Raw genomic sequence first — 15,039 nt, 5'->3', positions numbered from 1 at the left:
GCTTTTGTTGTGTAATTTCCTTACCAATTTGAGCATTTTTCCGCCACCTAAATCTATCTGATTGCTCGGCACTGAACCAAACAAAAATACCCAGCTCTCCATCTGCCATTTTGGGGGTAAATAGCTTGTGTTTTATTCAAGTCTGAAAAGTGAGTTGAAATTTGTCTGCTTAGTTTTCCTTAAAATTGTGTGATTGGCTTAACTACTGGGCTGATTGCAGGAGACAGCTGGATTTGAGGATGGAGGTACAGTCAGACGGATGGAATCATTCCAGGGACTGAGTGTCATGGCTTTCTAAGATGTTGACCTCTGATACCAGGAGGCCAGTCTCCCCTACTTTTCCCTTTTAATCTCTGATCTGGCAGTGAGGTAGGAATTTTGATAGTTAACTAGTACAGAATAACTAGCACCCCAGAGGCCTAGGTGGGGCTGTGTCATGGCGTATGTGCTCTGAGTCAGCAAACATTGCCAAATACTGTGCGTAAGGTACTTACTAGGTTCTACAGAGAATGGAATCAAAAGATGAAAAAGACACATTTCAGGCCTTTGAGTAGGGAAGGCAGACACTTACCTAAAAAACTAGCCTTGCCATCCACTTATCAACCGACCTTTCCACGCAGTGGAGGCAACAACTTTGTAACAACTCAGGGCCAAAGTAAGTCTACTGTGGCGACCCTCCTAACAGAACATAGCACCAGGAAAGAGGCCTTTCCTTCTCACTAAAGAAGATCATGTTAAACTGCTATAGTGTCAGGAGCACAGAGGTCACGTGTGGTTGGAATCTTTTTTCTGAACTTTCAGTTGAGACCCCCACTGATGACCCTGTAAAGGCTTGTTACCAAGCTGGGCGTTTAGATGTCTATAGATCATAATTATCTGGCAACACCAGGGTGAAGCCTCCCAGAAGACTTATTACGATCAGCCAGTTTATCTTGAAACCAAAGGCTGCTACAGTCCCATGAGTTGCTTGGAGGTTAGTTTTTTCCAAAGTGTGATATTTCTACTACTACTCACATTTCAAAATGTTTTGGGTTAGGATATTATAAAAAAAATTTTTTAAAGCAACTTGACTTTAAAGAAAAATATTAAGTAAAGAGAAGAAGAGTAGGTGGTCTACAGCATTGCAAAGTTTTTAATGTCAAATTTGGTCACCACTGGGTCCATGGATGAAGGGACTTCTCGGGGGGGGGGACATAACAGGAAACCCCGTGCCTCCTATCCCACTGTCAGCTCTCATTTCTCCTCTCCTAGAATCTTCCTAGGTGCCTGAAATCACTTCCTCTCTGTTTCCAAAGTCCTTTGTGTCTGTGTCCACAGTGGCTCTTATTCCATTTTATCTCAGTGCTTTTCCTCCCAGTTTGCTCGCTTTCCTAGTGTGAGCTCTCCTGGGAAATCAGCTTTGTATTCCCTGCCGTGCTTGGTACATAAAGGTGAACTTTGAAGATGGAGAGGAGTGGGAGAATGAAAGCACTGTCTCTCCAGCTGTTTCCTGATGATTAGAAAGCTGTGAGGCAAGGAAAGGGATGGACACTCCAGCACCAGCACTATTGAAAAAGCCAGTTTGATTATTCAAGCAAAGCAATCCATATTTGGGGACAAAGATAGGTTTGTGACTTTCAGAATAGTTGATTTCTATTTACAAGAACTCTGACAGAGCAGCTTTATCCACGCAATACAGGTGCTGACAGAAGAACAAGAAGATACCCTGTTTCTTTGGCATTTCCAGCTCAGCTGACCTTGAGTGGATTGGGAAGTCAGCATTAGTCTATGGCATATTCCCATCCCTCTCAAACTCACCCACTCTCCATTTGGATTTCTCTTCTTCCTCTCAGCCAGCAAGATTCCCAGCTTACCTATTGATATTTAAATTCTTCCTGAATCAAACCCATTTTTCAAGAGGACTGTGAGGCATTAGTGCAGTTCATGGAAAGGAATGAAACAATAATGGTGGTGTTATGGACTGGAATGGACACCCCCCCCCCCAGCCCCTTAAGTCTTAATCATTTAGCCAACTGCCTGCTTTGCCTCTTACAGTACAATTTAAATTCACTCTGGCAGCCAAACAGAGCAATGGCAACCCAGCTCTGCCAGCCAGCCTCCTAGCCAGAAATTAAGTGCATAGACTCTGAGTCCGACTGCTAGGTTCAAATCTTAGATCTTCTGCTTATCAGTTGTGTGCCCTTAGGCAAGTTATAAAACCTCTCCTAAGCTGGTGACTTTATTTATAAAATGGAGCTGTGTTCTCTACCTCATCTGGATGTTGTGTTTACTGAAATTAATCATAAAGCACTTAGCACAGCACCTGACCCACAGCTGGTATCCAGTAAAGCTAGCCTTTATCGTTTCATTCTTGCATTGGAATGTCCTCATTTCTTCATAGAGGCACAGGTACTTGAAGTACAGCTATTTATTTTGTAGGCAGGACATATTGCCTTGTAGCAGAGAGAGAAGTAGATAGACTTGCACTTGCTGAATGACCATGCTGAACCCACTTATTCTCTAAGGGTCTGTTTTGCAACTGTAAAGTGAGGAGGGGGGAAGGAAAGGCAGGAATTTTCCAGGACTGCAAAATCAATAGTCTGTAGAGGCCAGATAGGTAAAATCAGTGGTGACTTGGGCTGAGTATAAGAAAATAAAGAACGGTGGGGAGGGCTTCCCTGGTGGCGCAGTGGTTGAGAGTCCACCTGCCGATGCAGGGGACACTGGTTCGTGCCCCGGTCCGGGAAGATCCCGCATGCCGCGGAGCGGCTGGCCCCGTGAGCCATGGCCACTGAGCCTGCGCGTCCGGAGCCTGTGCTCTGCAACGGGAGGGGCCACAGCAGTGAGAGGCCCGCGTACAGCAAAAATAAAAATAAAAAAAAGAATGGTGGGGATTACGGTTAATTGTAGAGTTTAGTTACTCAAACTGTGGTCCACGGACCAGCAGGATTGACAGAACCTTGGAGTTGGTTAGAAATAGCTGACTTGCAGGATACTCCTCAGCCCAAGCCAAACAGAACCTGTATTTTAACAAGATCCCTTAGGTGATCTGCGTGCACATAAAAGCTTGAGAAGGCTGTTGTGGAGCACAAGCCATCTAGAGGTGTTCAATTTTAGTTAGTTTTTTTTTTGTTTTTGTCAGTCAAATAAGTAAACTTTAGGCTGCATCAGGTCTTAGGCTGCCAGCAAGTGCCAAGGGCCCACCGTAGTTGGTGAGCTCTGAGATGCTGCCAGGTCTAGGATTCTCCATCTCTCTAGACTCTTCCATTGTAAGTTAGGGCTCTGGGCAGTTGGATATGCAGCCCAAACCAAGCCCGGGATGCTTAGAATAGTAATTCCTGGAGTGGAAGATGCCTAAGAAATCATCTGCTCAGCTCTCTGCCTTCTGACAGGTAAATTGTTATTGTCCCTCTCCACTTTGCAGACAAGATAAGTGAGGCACAGGGAAACCCACTGATCCAAATCCAGACACTAGAAGTGGTGGTGATAGATACACTCCATCAGAAAACGACAATCCTGTGCTGTTAGAATCAGCGACCATCCTGGTTTCCAAGGCCTGGAAAGTCTATTCATTTCTTTGTATTCTCCAATGCATAATAATTGTTCTCCGTTTCTCTCGGCACCTCCCTGCCACTTCCTGGCAGCTCTAGGGATGGAAGGTTTCCTCCTTTTGGACAGCGAAGGCCCAGAGCAGGCTTCTGAACGGATATCCGGCAAGCAAGATGCGCATGAGGCAAAGGCCTCATTGTTCCTTGGGGTCAGCCCTCCCCTCCCCCAGATCGGAGGACACTTGTCGCAGACCCTGGGTATCCCAGGGCCCATTTCCCAGGAGTGGGGCCTTCAGAGGAAGCAAGGAAGCAACGCTGAGTGCAGATCTGGGGTCTGATGTTCTGAGGGTACAGTGGAAAGGCACTAAGAGCTCCAAGATAAATAATCCCAGAATTTGAAAACTAATTTCCAACACTGACTGTTACTTATTAACGTTCCTGACTCCGGCGATTCCGTCTGCATTTTTATTAATCTGAATGAGTTTGGTGGTAATGAGAATCGTTGATTTGCGGGCCCCGCGTGCTGGAAGGCAGGTTATATGCAAAACCAACCGCTTCCCACGCCCGGATCCCCCGAGTCGCAGACGGGCGTCCCCGGCGCAGAGGGGGTGGGGGGGATGGGGCCGTCGTCCGCGTGGACCCGCCGCCGCGCCTCCACCCCGCCGCCGCCGGGGGGCGCTCGGACTGCGCGGCCACCGACGCGGTCGCCAGTGCCGGGTCACCGCCGACTCGCAGACCCCTTCGCGCCCTCGGAAACAAAGTACACCTTTGTCAGCCACCGAGCGCGTGTGCGTGTGCTACGGCGCACAGTGGCCGGCCGCCGCGTGCGGGGCCCGCGGGCGCGCCTCGCCGCCTCTGGGCGGCAGCCCCTGCGTGGGCCCGGCGTGCCCCGGGGGAAGCGGGCTGCGGTGCGCGGTCGGGCCGGCCTGACCTCCCACCCCGACAGGCCACGAGGGGAGGCCAGAACCCGCACCGACTCCTGCCCGGCCGCGGCGCTTCGCCCGCCGCCGCCGTGGCCTGTGCACTTCGCTTTCTCGGTTTTCGGCAGGGCGGGAAGCGAGCGAGCGGGAGCCCCAGGCGTGGACGTGCGAGTCCGGGCCCCAGGGCTGGGGGCTTCGGCTAGGCCGGGCCGCCTTTGATTCGCCCGCCGCCCCTAGCAGCCCTGGGGCACCCCTGCCTTCACTCCGAGGGCACGTCCCGGGGCGGCTCTTGGACTCTGGTAGCCGCGCGTGCCAGCCCGGCCCCAGCGCAGGGCGCTGGGAATACTACAAGTCCCAGCAGGCCCCGCGCCGCGAGCGCCGAAGCGGGAGGCGCGGCCCTGCCTGACGCCTGCGCAGTGCGGCCGCCCGAGCCTGCTAGTACCACACCCCCGGGAGGGACCGAGGGGAGGCAGAAGCATCCGAGGCATTAAAGCATCTGAGGGAGCCCGAGGGGAGGAGAATGGAGTGACAGAGAAACACGGAGGGTGGGGGGTGGGGGGGAGACTGTTGAGGGAGGGGGGGAGGGGGGACACAGAGGGAGGAAGAAGCGGCGGCGGCGGCTCCTCTTTGCAGAGGTGGAAACTCCGAGGGATAAGAGCAGGAATAATGCGGTAGGCTAGGCGGGCTGCTCGCTCCCGGCTCCGGCAGCAGCGGCAGCAGCCCGAGCAGCGGCAGCACCTCAGGCGCTGACAGCCCCGCCGGCCGGCTCCCTCGCTGACCGCCGACTGTCAATGGAGCTGGAAAACATCGTGGCCAACACGGTCTTGCTGAAAGCCAGGGAAGGTAAGAGGCAGGGCTGGTGCGAGCCTGGCGCATTCGCCGCGGGCCGGGGTGCCGGTGTCGGGCGGCGTGTGGGCTGGGGCTGTGCGTGTGCAGGATGCCCGCAGTGAGTTGGTCGGGAGCAGGACGCCTCGGAGAGCTGCTCTGCAAACGTTTCAGGGTTCCTGCCCTTGTGCTCAGGGAATCTGGACTTGGGCAGAGAAGGAGAAACGTCGAGGTTGCAGGGATTAGGATGCTAAAATATCCCCTAGTTTCCAGCCAGCTCTAACCTTACAGATCGTGCCATCTCGGCAGCTGTTGAAAGGTCAGTTGGAAAGGCTTTCATTCTGGAAGAGATGGGCAAACATGCAAATAAAATAGCTTTTCCGAGTCGGCCCGGGATGGTTCTGTGAGTGAATTCGGGGGTGGGGGGCGGGGTGTAGGGGGGGAATTATTAGAAGCCAGTCTTTGCTTGCGCAGGCTGAGTTGATATAGGCTATTGCTGGAAACCATCCGCTGGGAATGTTTCTTAGGGAAATCCCGTCGTGTGGAAGGAAGCCTTTTAAAGGCAAAGTAAGATGTTGAGGAATTAGCCTGTTCATAGAGTAACGAGAGGATGGCTGTACAACTCATCTAGAAAATAATTCAGGATTTCAGGGGTGGGTTCCCCCCCCCTTTGGGGAGGAGGAGAGGTAAGTGATTTTTTTGGTTTGGGGCTCAATTAAGGAAAGAAAGGTAAGTGTGCCAAGTGTTTATATGCGTTTTGGATGCAAATCATTAGATTTTTCTGCATTAGGCTATCAGGAAATACCGTCTAAATGGAGTGGGTAAGAACCTAAGTCGAGACTATAAACACACTTTCTGATTCTTCCTTGAGATGGAAAAAAAAAAAGAAAGAAAAGAAAAAGAGAAAGTGGCCCAGAAACTTACACGCTTCCTAAAATGATTGCGTGCGTGTAAACATACATATTTAGGAACACCTGGAATTTATGTAACATCTCTTGCCAGAATTTGAGCTCTGGGTGCAGCCTTTTTATGAAAGGGGAAGTGGTTTTCCGTTTCGTGGGAGGAGGCTTTATTTGACACCCAAGGTAGTAGGCAGTCTACGTAAGGTCTTGACTTCAGAAGGATACTCGGGGAGCAGCCCACGAAAACGCCTTATTTACTTCTTAATATTTTCATTCACCCACTTTAATGAATGAAGGAAGACTTTCTGGCCAACAATAAAACGATTCGTGTTTATCCAGCCGGTTCCATCACCTTGTGGCACTGTACACGATGTGTGAGTAGGTGATGCACAGCTCAGCAACTCACGTCGTAATTTCGGTGTCACTTGTCTCTAAAGCAGCAGCCTGGAAGATTTGCTTTGAAAACTCCAGCAGAGTTGAAAATGTGCAGGTCTGTCCCTTCCATTGCTCAGCTTTGGTGTGAACAGACTTTTAAGAGAGGCTGTTACTTGGTGACTTCAGGTTCTAAAGCATGAATGTTTTCTGTTTTCCTAACGGGACATTTTAGCAAATTGATCAAGGTGGGGACTGGTGGGCTCTCTCCTGAACGGGGCAGTGAGTCCTGTAGGGGGAAAATCGGACAAAACAGCCTCCCTCCCCCGCTCCCAGCCTTAACGGCCGCCACCTAGTGGTGGAATATGGTTGTACATCTCAGGGCTCGGGGGCTGGGAAAGTTTTCACTCTCTCTCCATTCTGAAATTTTTTCCTGGGAAATCATTGGATATGATGGTACTGGAGGCTTCGCAAGTTTCACTGGTTTCTCCTGTTGCCTGGGGAATTGTGCTGCCTAGATTTGCTGCTCTACACATTCGTTTGCCTGGAGCTTGCTTTTTTCTTCTCTCAGCATTTGGTTGCTTCTTTTAAAATGTTTTGCTCGGAGTGGGCAAAGTATTATCAATTTTCTCCCCCAGTTTGGTCTCCCCAGTTTTTTTTTTTTCTTTTTTTTTCACCAAAATGAATTCACCGCTTGATAATTTTGTCAGTCAGGTTAAAAAATTGTTTTTTTCAGAGCCTTAGGAAAGAGGGCTACAGTCTGGAGGCTTATATGGAATGACCGAATTACAGTGATTAAAAGTTCCCAAGAATGTGCCTTTCACTTCCTTTTCCTTTTAAAGTCTTTTCAGTTTCTCTTTGAGAGTTTGGTAGTCATCTCATGGTGAGAAAATAGGCTCCCGATGACGCCTTTGAAACGGAGGGGGCCTTGCCTCTAAGGATACGGAGAAACTGACACGTGAATGAGAAAAATTAATTGCTTACATGGAAACTTCATTTTGAAATTTGCGTTTCTCCCCCTCTTTCTCTCATATGTCTAAAGAGAATCCATGATTTTAAGTGCTTCCACTTTCTTCTTGCTGGGTATTTATTAAAGATTTGAGTACATATATTCTAATTAACGTAGAAGCTTTTAGAAATAAAAGCAATTTATTTTTCTCTTCTCGATTCTCATTCTATTCAATTAAGTAATTCTCCTAATAATCGTATTACCCAAATATTCAGAAATGAAAGTTCTAGTCAGTTTAGTGAAAGATCTAACATAAAATTTATAGTATCTTTAAAAATCTGAGCTGTTCAGAATGTTTAAAATCACTTCTTGAAGATTCTTGTGAATGGTTATAGATGAGAAATTTGATTGGTAAATACGAAATTTAATTTAGTTCGCTTAACAAAATACATTGTAAACAATTTAAAATGTGGCTTTCAAGTAAAAGTCACATTTGTCCCAAACAATAGAGAAACAGGCCTTGAAGAAAGACAGACATACTTTGCAAATGCTATAAAGGAATTTGTAGTTGTCCGTGTTGGTGGGTAATTTTGGGGCCTATCTTTTGTTATTGTTACGCATTCTTAAAGGCAGATGTCTTCTAAATTCATTGTAAGTTCAGATTCTTACCATAATAATACATGTATAAAGTGGAAAATGAATATAGCAATAAGATAGAAAATCTATAAGTGAATTAGAGTAAAAATGATTCATCATTAGTAATTAGAAAACATAGGAAGGCAGATTGCACCTTTGTGACAGTTGTTTTGAAATAAGATAGAGATCTGGGTTCAAAATTTTAAACCGCCCAAATGTATTTTGTTCTGGTCTCATGAGAAAACATCAACTTGATCACTCTTAGGAACTTCAGCTTATTCTCCTAAAAAGTGGGTGGTTAGGGAAAAAAAGAAAGAAGTTGAGACTGAATTCATGCCAATTTATGGAAATGAACTAAGTGATTAAGCATTTAATGAAAAGAGACCCAGACTAACTTTATCTGTCTATCTATTTACATTTCAGAATCTCAGAAAATTGGCAAGCATGCTAGTGCTGAAATAATAGTAGTGAGAAAGAGTGTTTGCAGAGGGCCTTTTGTGTGTTTCCTTTTGGTTTTATTGTTGCAGTAAAGGTTTTTGTGTTTTTGTCATATTCTAGATCTGTTGCCTCAACGGTGTGGAGCAGAAATTTTGTAAAGGCCCACCTTTCCTTTCTTCACAGGCCAGCAGTAGCCATAGTTGATCAATAAAGACGACAGAGAGGGAGTATTGATCACATTTTCCTGAGCGTGATACTAGCAGGCACTGAGTACAGGAACTGAGAAGTCAAAAACATAATGACTTTGCCCTTGGTCAGGATGTCAAAAACCAGAATATGCAAGAGCCTTTGACTCAGATATCTCTGTAAATTTGTTGGCCCAGATCTTCCTGATGATTAAGATTGGGGACCTGGGGAAAGGTGACAGCAGAGTCTAGGGAGGGCTGGAGAGGAGAGGGGACCCGCATGCAGCCGGGAAGGGGCAGGCTCTGCCCAGACAGACTCAGCATTTCCACAGCGGGGCTGAAAGCCCCTGTTGCCCCTCTTCCCTCTTTCCCTTGCACCCTAGCTCACAATGACAAAACCGAAACCTCAGTGTATTCCGTTATTAGAACATTGGGATGTCTCTGAAGCCCGCAGCCCTCCTACTGCTATGGGCAGGCGTACTTAATCCACCCCGTGGCTCTTCGCTTCAATCTTCCCGCACAGAAGAGCGGCAGCTTTGCATCCTGGGTGCAGGCTGCTCAGCATGTGTAAAAGCTGCTGGGCCTATTAAGTACAAAGCTGTCATTAAATGAAACTGCCTTTTACTTTTTCTGAGTTTCTTTTCAGTACTGACAACTTGGAGGTGGAGAAACCAAAAGCAATTGTTTTCAGAGGCCTTGCTTTCCTACAGAAAGATTTCCAGTGATGATTTTACTTAATCTAGCTGCCTGTTTTTAAAACCATCAGATAAATGCCCACAAGACTCTCGTCTTTCGATAGCTTAGCCGCTTCTTGTCAGATTCTACACTCCAAAGCACTTGATTCTTCCAGTCGCCAAACTAATCCTTGTTTAAATTATGTCTTCAGCAGCCATAATTCTTGTAGTGGCTTTGCCAAATGGTACCCTTTGGGTGTGGGCCAAAGACTTCGGTAACATCCAAGTGAATTTCAGGAAAGAGCTCAATATAGGACCAAATTCACCTTTACTGAGGGCCGGTCAACCGAGACCTATTTATGTTCTAATGAACACTGTAAATTTACAGTGTTATTACAGGGAATTTACAGTGTTCTAATGAAATGGTTCCAGGACTGCAGGTAATGTTTAACGTTAATATTTGTTGCCAGTATATTTGTAGCTCAAGGTAAAGTATTATAGTATCTAGTCATTTTTGAAATGAAAAAGGCTTATGGTTACAAAAAGATTTCACTGCAGTAGATCATGCAATTCAGAGGTGAAATTTGAGAAAACAATAGAAAGTGACTAAAACCAGGTGACACATAGAAAAGGAAATCAGGAATTTCTTCAGTCTTACAACCCCTAGCCCCTACACCTCACTTCAAAATAGAATAGTGAAGATAAAGGGTTTTGGGGCTTCCCTGCTGGTGCAGTGGCACAGACGGGTTCGTGTTCCGGTCCGGGAAGATCCCACATGCCGCGGAGCGGCTGGGCCCGTGAGCCATGGCCTGTTCTCCGCAACGGGAGAGGCCACAACAGTGAGAGGCCCGCGTACCGGGAAAAAAAAAAAAAAAAAAAAAAAAGATAAAGGGTTTTAAGATGTGATTTTAAATGATTAAAATAGATTATGTGGGCTTAAATAACAGGAGTGATTTCTACTTTGAAACACCTCCTATTACATTTCAGTGAAAATTTTTATTTAAAAATATCCTAAACATTGAAAAGATTTTAATCCATAAGTAAAGCTTAAAATTTTATCTCTTGGGGGTAAAGACAATATTGTTCCATCTGGTACCATTCAGACACTGGAGGAAGCACCCCATTTGGTATAAATTGTGCTGCCTTTTAAAGAGAAAGCAGTTATGTTCTGACTAGATCTTGCCCCCTCCCCCAGTTTCTCATTTTGGGTTAACCATTCTTTTTTTTTTTTTTTTTTTTTTTTTGTGGTATGCGGGCCTCTCACTGTTGTGGCCTCTCCCTTCGTGGAGCACAGGCTCCGGACGCGCAGGCTCAGCGGCCATGGCTCACGGGCCCAGCCGCTCCGCGGCATGTGGGATCCTCCCAGACCGGGGCGCGAACCCAGTTCCCCTGCATCGGCAGGCGGACGCGCAACCACTGCGCCACCAGGGAAGCCCTGGGTTAACCATTGTTAAATTGTCTTCTGAAGTTCTTACAAGGGTAAAAATCATTCATTCATTCATTCATTCAGCATTTGATTGTTGAAGGACCCTGTTGGAGGTGACAGTTTGGATGTTCAGCCTTGATGAGATGCAGCTGGAGGTGGGTGAAGAGATGGAATTGGGCATCTCCATTATCTTCTTAGGCTGTTAAACTGATAGATCAGATCTGAGTAGAACCCGATTTTTCCCCCAAAGAGCTGAAGCTGTCTGTGGTGTGACCTGCTTAGCTGGGAACTCTCTGTTGACTCTGCTGTGCCTAGAACTTGGACACCAGCCTGAGGGACCAAAACACGATTTAAGGATACTTCAGAGGTCATACTTGAGGGACAGGCCCGAATCTGGAAGACAGCTGCTAATTTTCCAAGATACTGTGTTTTTATGACCGTCAGTTCCCACAAATGGAAACCACTCAAAACAATAGCAAGAGGACCCTTTGGTTGAGGAATGAGAAGATCCAAGAGGAAAGTGGTGTGCAGAGGTGCCTTCCAGGTGGAACCTTGGTGGTCTTCCTAGGGCAGCAGCCTGGGCAGGGCTGATAGGCTGCAGTTCAGGAGTAAAGATGGTGAAGGCCACCTTCCTTTCTGGCTTTTTCTTGGAATTGGTTTGAGCATGTCCTCTGGTGGAGCCTGGAATGACCTGAAAGTGTTAAAGGCGTCTGTCTAGTCCTCTGAAGATGTGCTGTCCAACATGGTAGCTGCTAGCTGCGCGTGGCTATTTACTTTTAAATTAATTAAAGTGAAACACTCCATTCCTTAAGCGTGCCAGCCATGTTTCAAGTGCTCAGCAGTCACATGTGGCTAGTGACTACCCTATTGGATGGTACAGATGTAGAACATTCCCAGCACTGCAGAAAGTTCCCTTGGACAGAGCTTCTCTAGAGTTCTACACCTTGAATTAAATGAGTGTGATAACCCCATAACTTCTGACATGAAAACTGGGAGAAGGTAAGGGAGGGGAGGAGAGGGAAATGGGGCAGGAGGGGAAGGAGAGAGGGAGGGGAAGGAGGGGGAGAAACAGGAGGGGCTGGGGGGCTGGGGGGTCAGGGATTAGGACTGAGTCACTTCAGAGAGATGCAGTTCAAAGACAATCATAGATGTTGGTGGTGATAGTAAGCCACCCATATTCCTCCCCCCCCTCCTTTTTTTTCATATCTTGTTGGGAAATTTGCCTAGATTGAGCAACTGACTGTCCTGATTTAAATTAAGTGCATGTTATAGATGTGCACAGGGCCCCATGTTCCTTCTCGAAACTCCTGAGGTGAGGATATTTAAAAACCATCATTTTATTTTATTTTTATTTTTTTGCGGTACGTGGGCCTCCCTCTGCTGTGGCCTCTCCCGTTGCAGAGCACAGGCTCCGGACGCACAGGCCAAGTGGCCATGGCTCACGGGCCCAGCCCCTCCGCGGCATGTGGGATCCTCCCGGACCGGGGCACGAACCCGCGTCCCCTGCATCGGCAGGCGGACTCTCAACCACTGCGCCACCAGGGAAGCCCTCATTTTATTAATAAAAACAAAAAGTCGTGTGTACAGTAAATCTGCAGAAAGAAGGAAAAAAAACCCCTCTTTCTATGGATTTCAAAAAGGCGGTCTAAAATGAGTGGGAAAATAGGTAAAACAATTTTTTTTTTGTTTTGGTAAAACAATTTTAAGGGTTTCCGTTTTCTTTTGAACACACCAGATTGAAAGAAGATCATGGAGAAAGATGTCAAGAACACACTATTCCTGTACCGGGTTTAAAATGATTTCTCTTTAAAAACTGTTTCCTGTGAGATTTGAAACCTTTTAACGATAACGCAGTTAGAACACACTTAGAAAGCAACATGATTATTTGAAACAATGAAACAGTGCGCTGATGTTCTTTGGGGTCAGAAGCACAGAACTCTGTCTGAAGTTGTGCCAGCGAGTGGACTGGTAACCTCCTCCTGGCAGAAGTCAGCAATAAATTAGGCTCATTTCCATAGGGCCTGTTTTGTCTCTAGGAATTTGTGGTTGGTGGAGTATCAGTATTTTTTTAAAAGGCAATGATGAAATAAACCTTAACGGACAACTTCTGGAGCCTGTGCAGAAAGTAAAAGAAACGGAGATAAACAGATAAGAGCATTGTAGGTTGAGAAGCGGCAGAGATCCACAGGATGGCCAGGGCCTGGGCTGCCCCAAGGCTTCTTGGCGGGTCTACTGATCTGTTTTCCACCTTCCAGAATAGAGGTCACCCCTGCTTTTCAGATGAGGAAAAGCAAGAGGAAAGAAGGGGAGTCACTTGTCCAAGGTTACTTGAATTGCAGACTTTTCTGGAGAAGCCCTCCAAAATCCTTTAACGTTCCAAAAGAAATCTTTCCCCTCCCCTGTAATAACGTAAGCCCCAAACTCCCACAAAAACCGAAAACCAAAAAACCAAACCCATTTCTCTGGGCTGTATGGTTTCTAAATGTAAATGCCCTGAGGTTGCACTTGTGAAAGAGAAAGAGGGTCTCTGACAGATTTCCTGGGGAAAAGGGGCAAGATGGGAATCTAATTGCTCTCCAGACCCTGACTTCAGCTAAATGCCAATTTGAGAGCAGTTGGATAAAGTAATTCCTACTAGGCTGTGAATGACTACCATAAGGTGAGTCCTCACAGTCGGTGTTTCCATTTTAAAAGTAGAACTGTTTATCAGCTCGACTGAATCTGTGATTGACGAGGGGGAGACATATACAAACGTGCCTGCACCTGTGCATGTGTGCACACATGGCTGCGATCCGTTCTGAAGCCCCATCACCTGTGTTCTCCTACCTGCGTTCCCCGCTCCCTTACACATACCAGCACACCCAAAGAGCAAGGTCAGCCTCTTGGCATTCTTCTTCTTCCTGGCAGGGCTTGGGGAGAATCTTGAGTAGCCAAAGAATTGCCCCTGAGGGACAGGGGATTAAACGAGTTGGGCGGTGGTAGGGACATGTCAGTGGTGGCAGCGCTGCTCCCTTTCCTTGGCAGGGCCAAGACATGGGCACTGGGCAGGCCAGTTCCTGCTGATGTTGGCTTGCCACGTGCAGGTCACGTCTGCCCGAGCTCCCCTTCCTTGGGTGCTTGCGACCCCTTGGGAGATCCTTGCCCCCGTGCACCCTCTGCGTGATGCACCTTAGGTATATGCTCATGTCTCTGCAGCTTTCTTTACTAATAAAAAAGTAGGGGGGCTTGGATGGGGGATACCTACTGGAGTGGTTTCTTGGCCACATTGCAGGGCACACCCCCTCTTCCTCCCAAAGAGAATGTGTGAAGCAGCCTTTTTCCCCAGAAAAGCTCTCTCAGGGTTAACCCTTTCCATGTCACAAGGGTAACCTTGTGGGTATTTGCATTTAGAAACCAGACCATGCCTGCGTGGGTGCATTTTGCATTAACTTAGCAACTTTACTTTTCAAGGATCTTTGGAAGCTGAGAGTCTCTCCCTTGGGGGTTGCTGTCAAACTTGAGACATCCTGCTGGAGAGGAGGCAGCACGAATGAGGGGACAGGGAGTCAAGCCTTTGATCTGCTCCTGCAGAGAAGGTGAAGCTCTGAACTTAACCGCTTCAGGAAGGGAAGTGGGGGGTGAAGGATAGAATGACCCACTACAGGGTGGAGAGAACCCAGCCAGTGTAATTGGTCTGCATATCTGATAAAAGGTCTTATGAAACCTCATTTGAAAATGGAATTCCATCTTGGCACAGGTCTTAGCACCACTTGTGAAATGGAAACAAGCTGGAGGAGGGTCAACAAATGGGCCATGCAAAACGGCTTTCTGATGGCTGGTGCAGGAACGCACTCTGCTCCGTCCTAACAGTGTCGTTTGGGCGCGCAGGAACAGCTTGTTAGGATGCTTAGATAACATCCCCCGAGAAGGAACCCCAAGCTCTAGGACAAATAGGGGGTGGGATGGGGACAGAGAATTGGGCTGCAGGCTTGAATGGCAAAGATGTCTCAAAATCCCACTTTTCTCAAGCCGAGTGCTGTTGTGGGTTGATGCCACTAAGCCTACAGTCACAGATTAGGGAGGCTGTCAGTCAGATGAGTGTGTGCCTGGAACATAGTAGGTGTTCAACAAACCTTGATTTGGGAACGATTGACTGATGTATATCTAAGTTTTGTGGAGGAGTGGGAAGAGCTAAGAAACTAAGGT

The 15,039-nt window shown here is 47.3% G+C and overlaps 1 long non-coding RNA gene across 1 annotated transcript in view; it reads left to right on the top strand.

Annotated features, from left to right (window-relative positions):
- The first annotated feature begins 5,047 nt into the window (after positions 1–5,047).
- LOC129391677 (uncharacterized) overlaps positions 5,048–15,039 on the top strand; it is a 60,758-nt gene continuing 50,766 nt past the window's right edge. Inside the window, exon 1 of the long non-coding RNA XR_008616315.1 lies at positions 5,048–5,290. This is a non-coding gene — a long non-coding RNA (uncharacterized lncRNA). The remainder of the gene's footprint in view (positions 5,291–15,039) is intronic.

The sequence above is a fragment of the Physeter macrocephalus genome, chromosome 20, assembly GCF_002837175.3.
Source record: "Physeter macrocephalus isolate SW-GA chromosome 20, ASM283717v5, whole genome shotgun sequence".
Lineage (NCBI taxonomy): Eukaryota > Metazoa > Chordata > Mammalia > Artiodactyla > Physeteridae > Physeter > Physeter macrocephalus.
The sequence above is the reverse complement of the archived record's forward strand: the minus strand, read 5'-3'. Positions and strand labels throughout refer to the sequence as shown.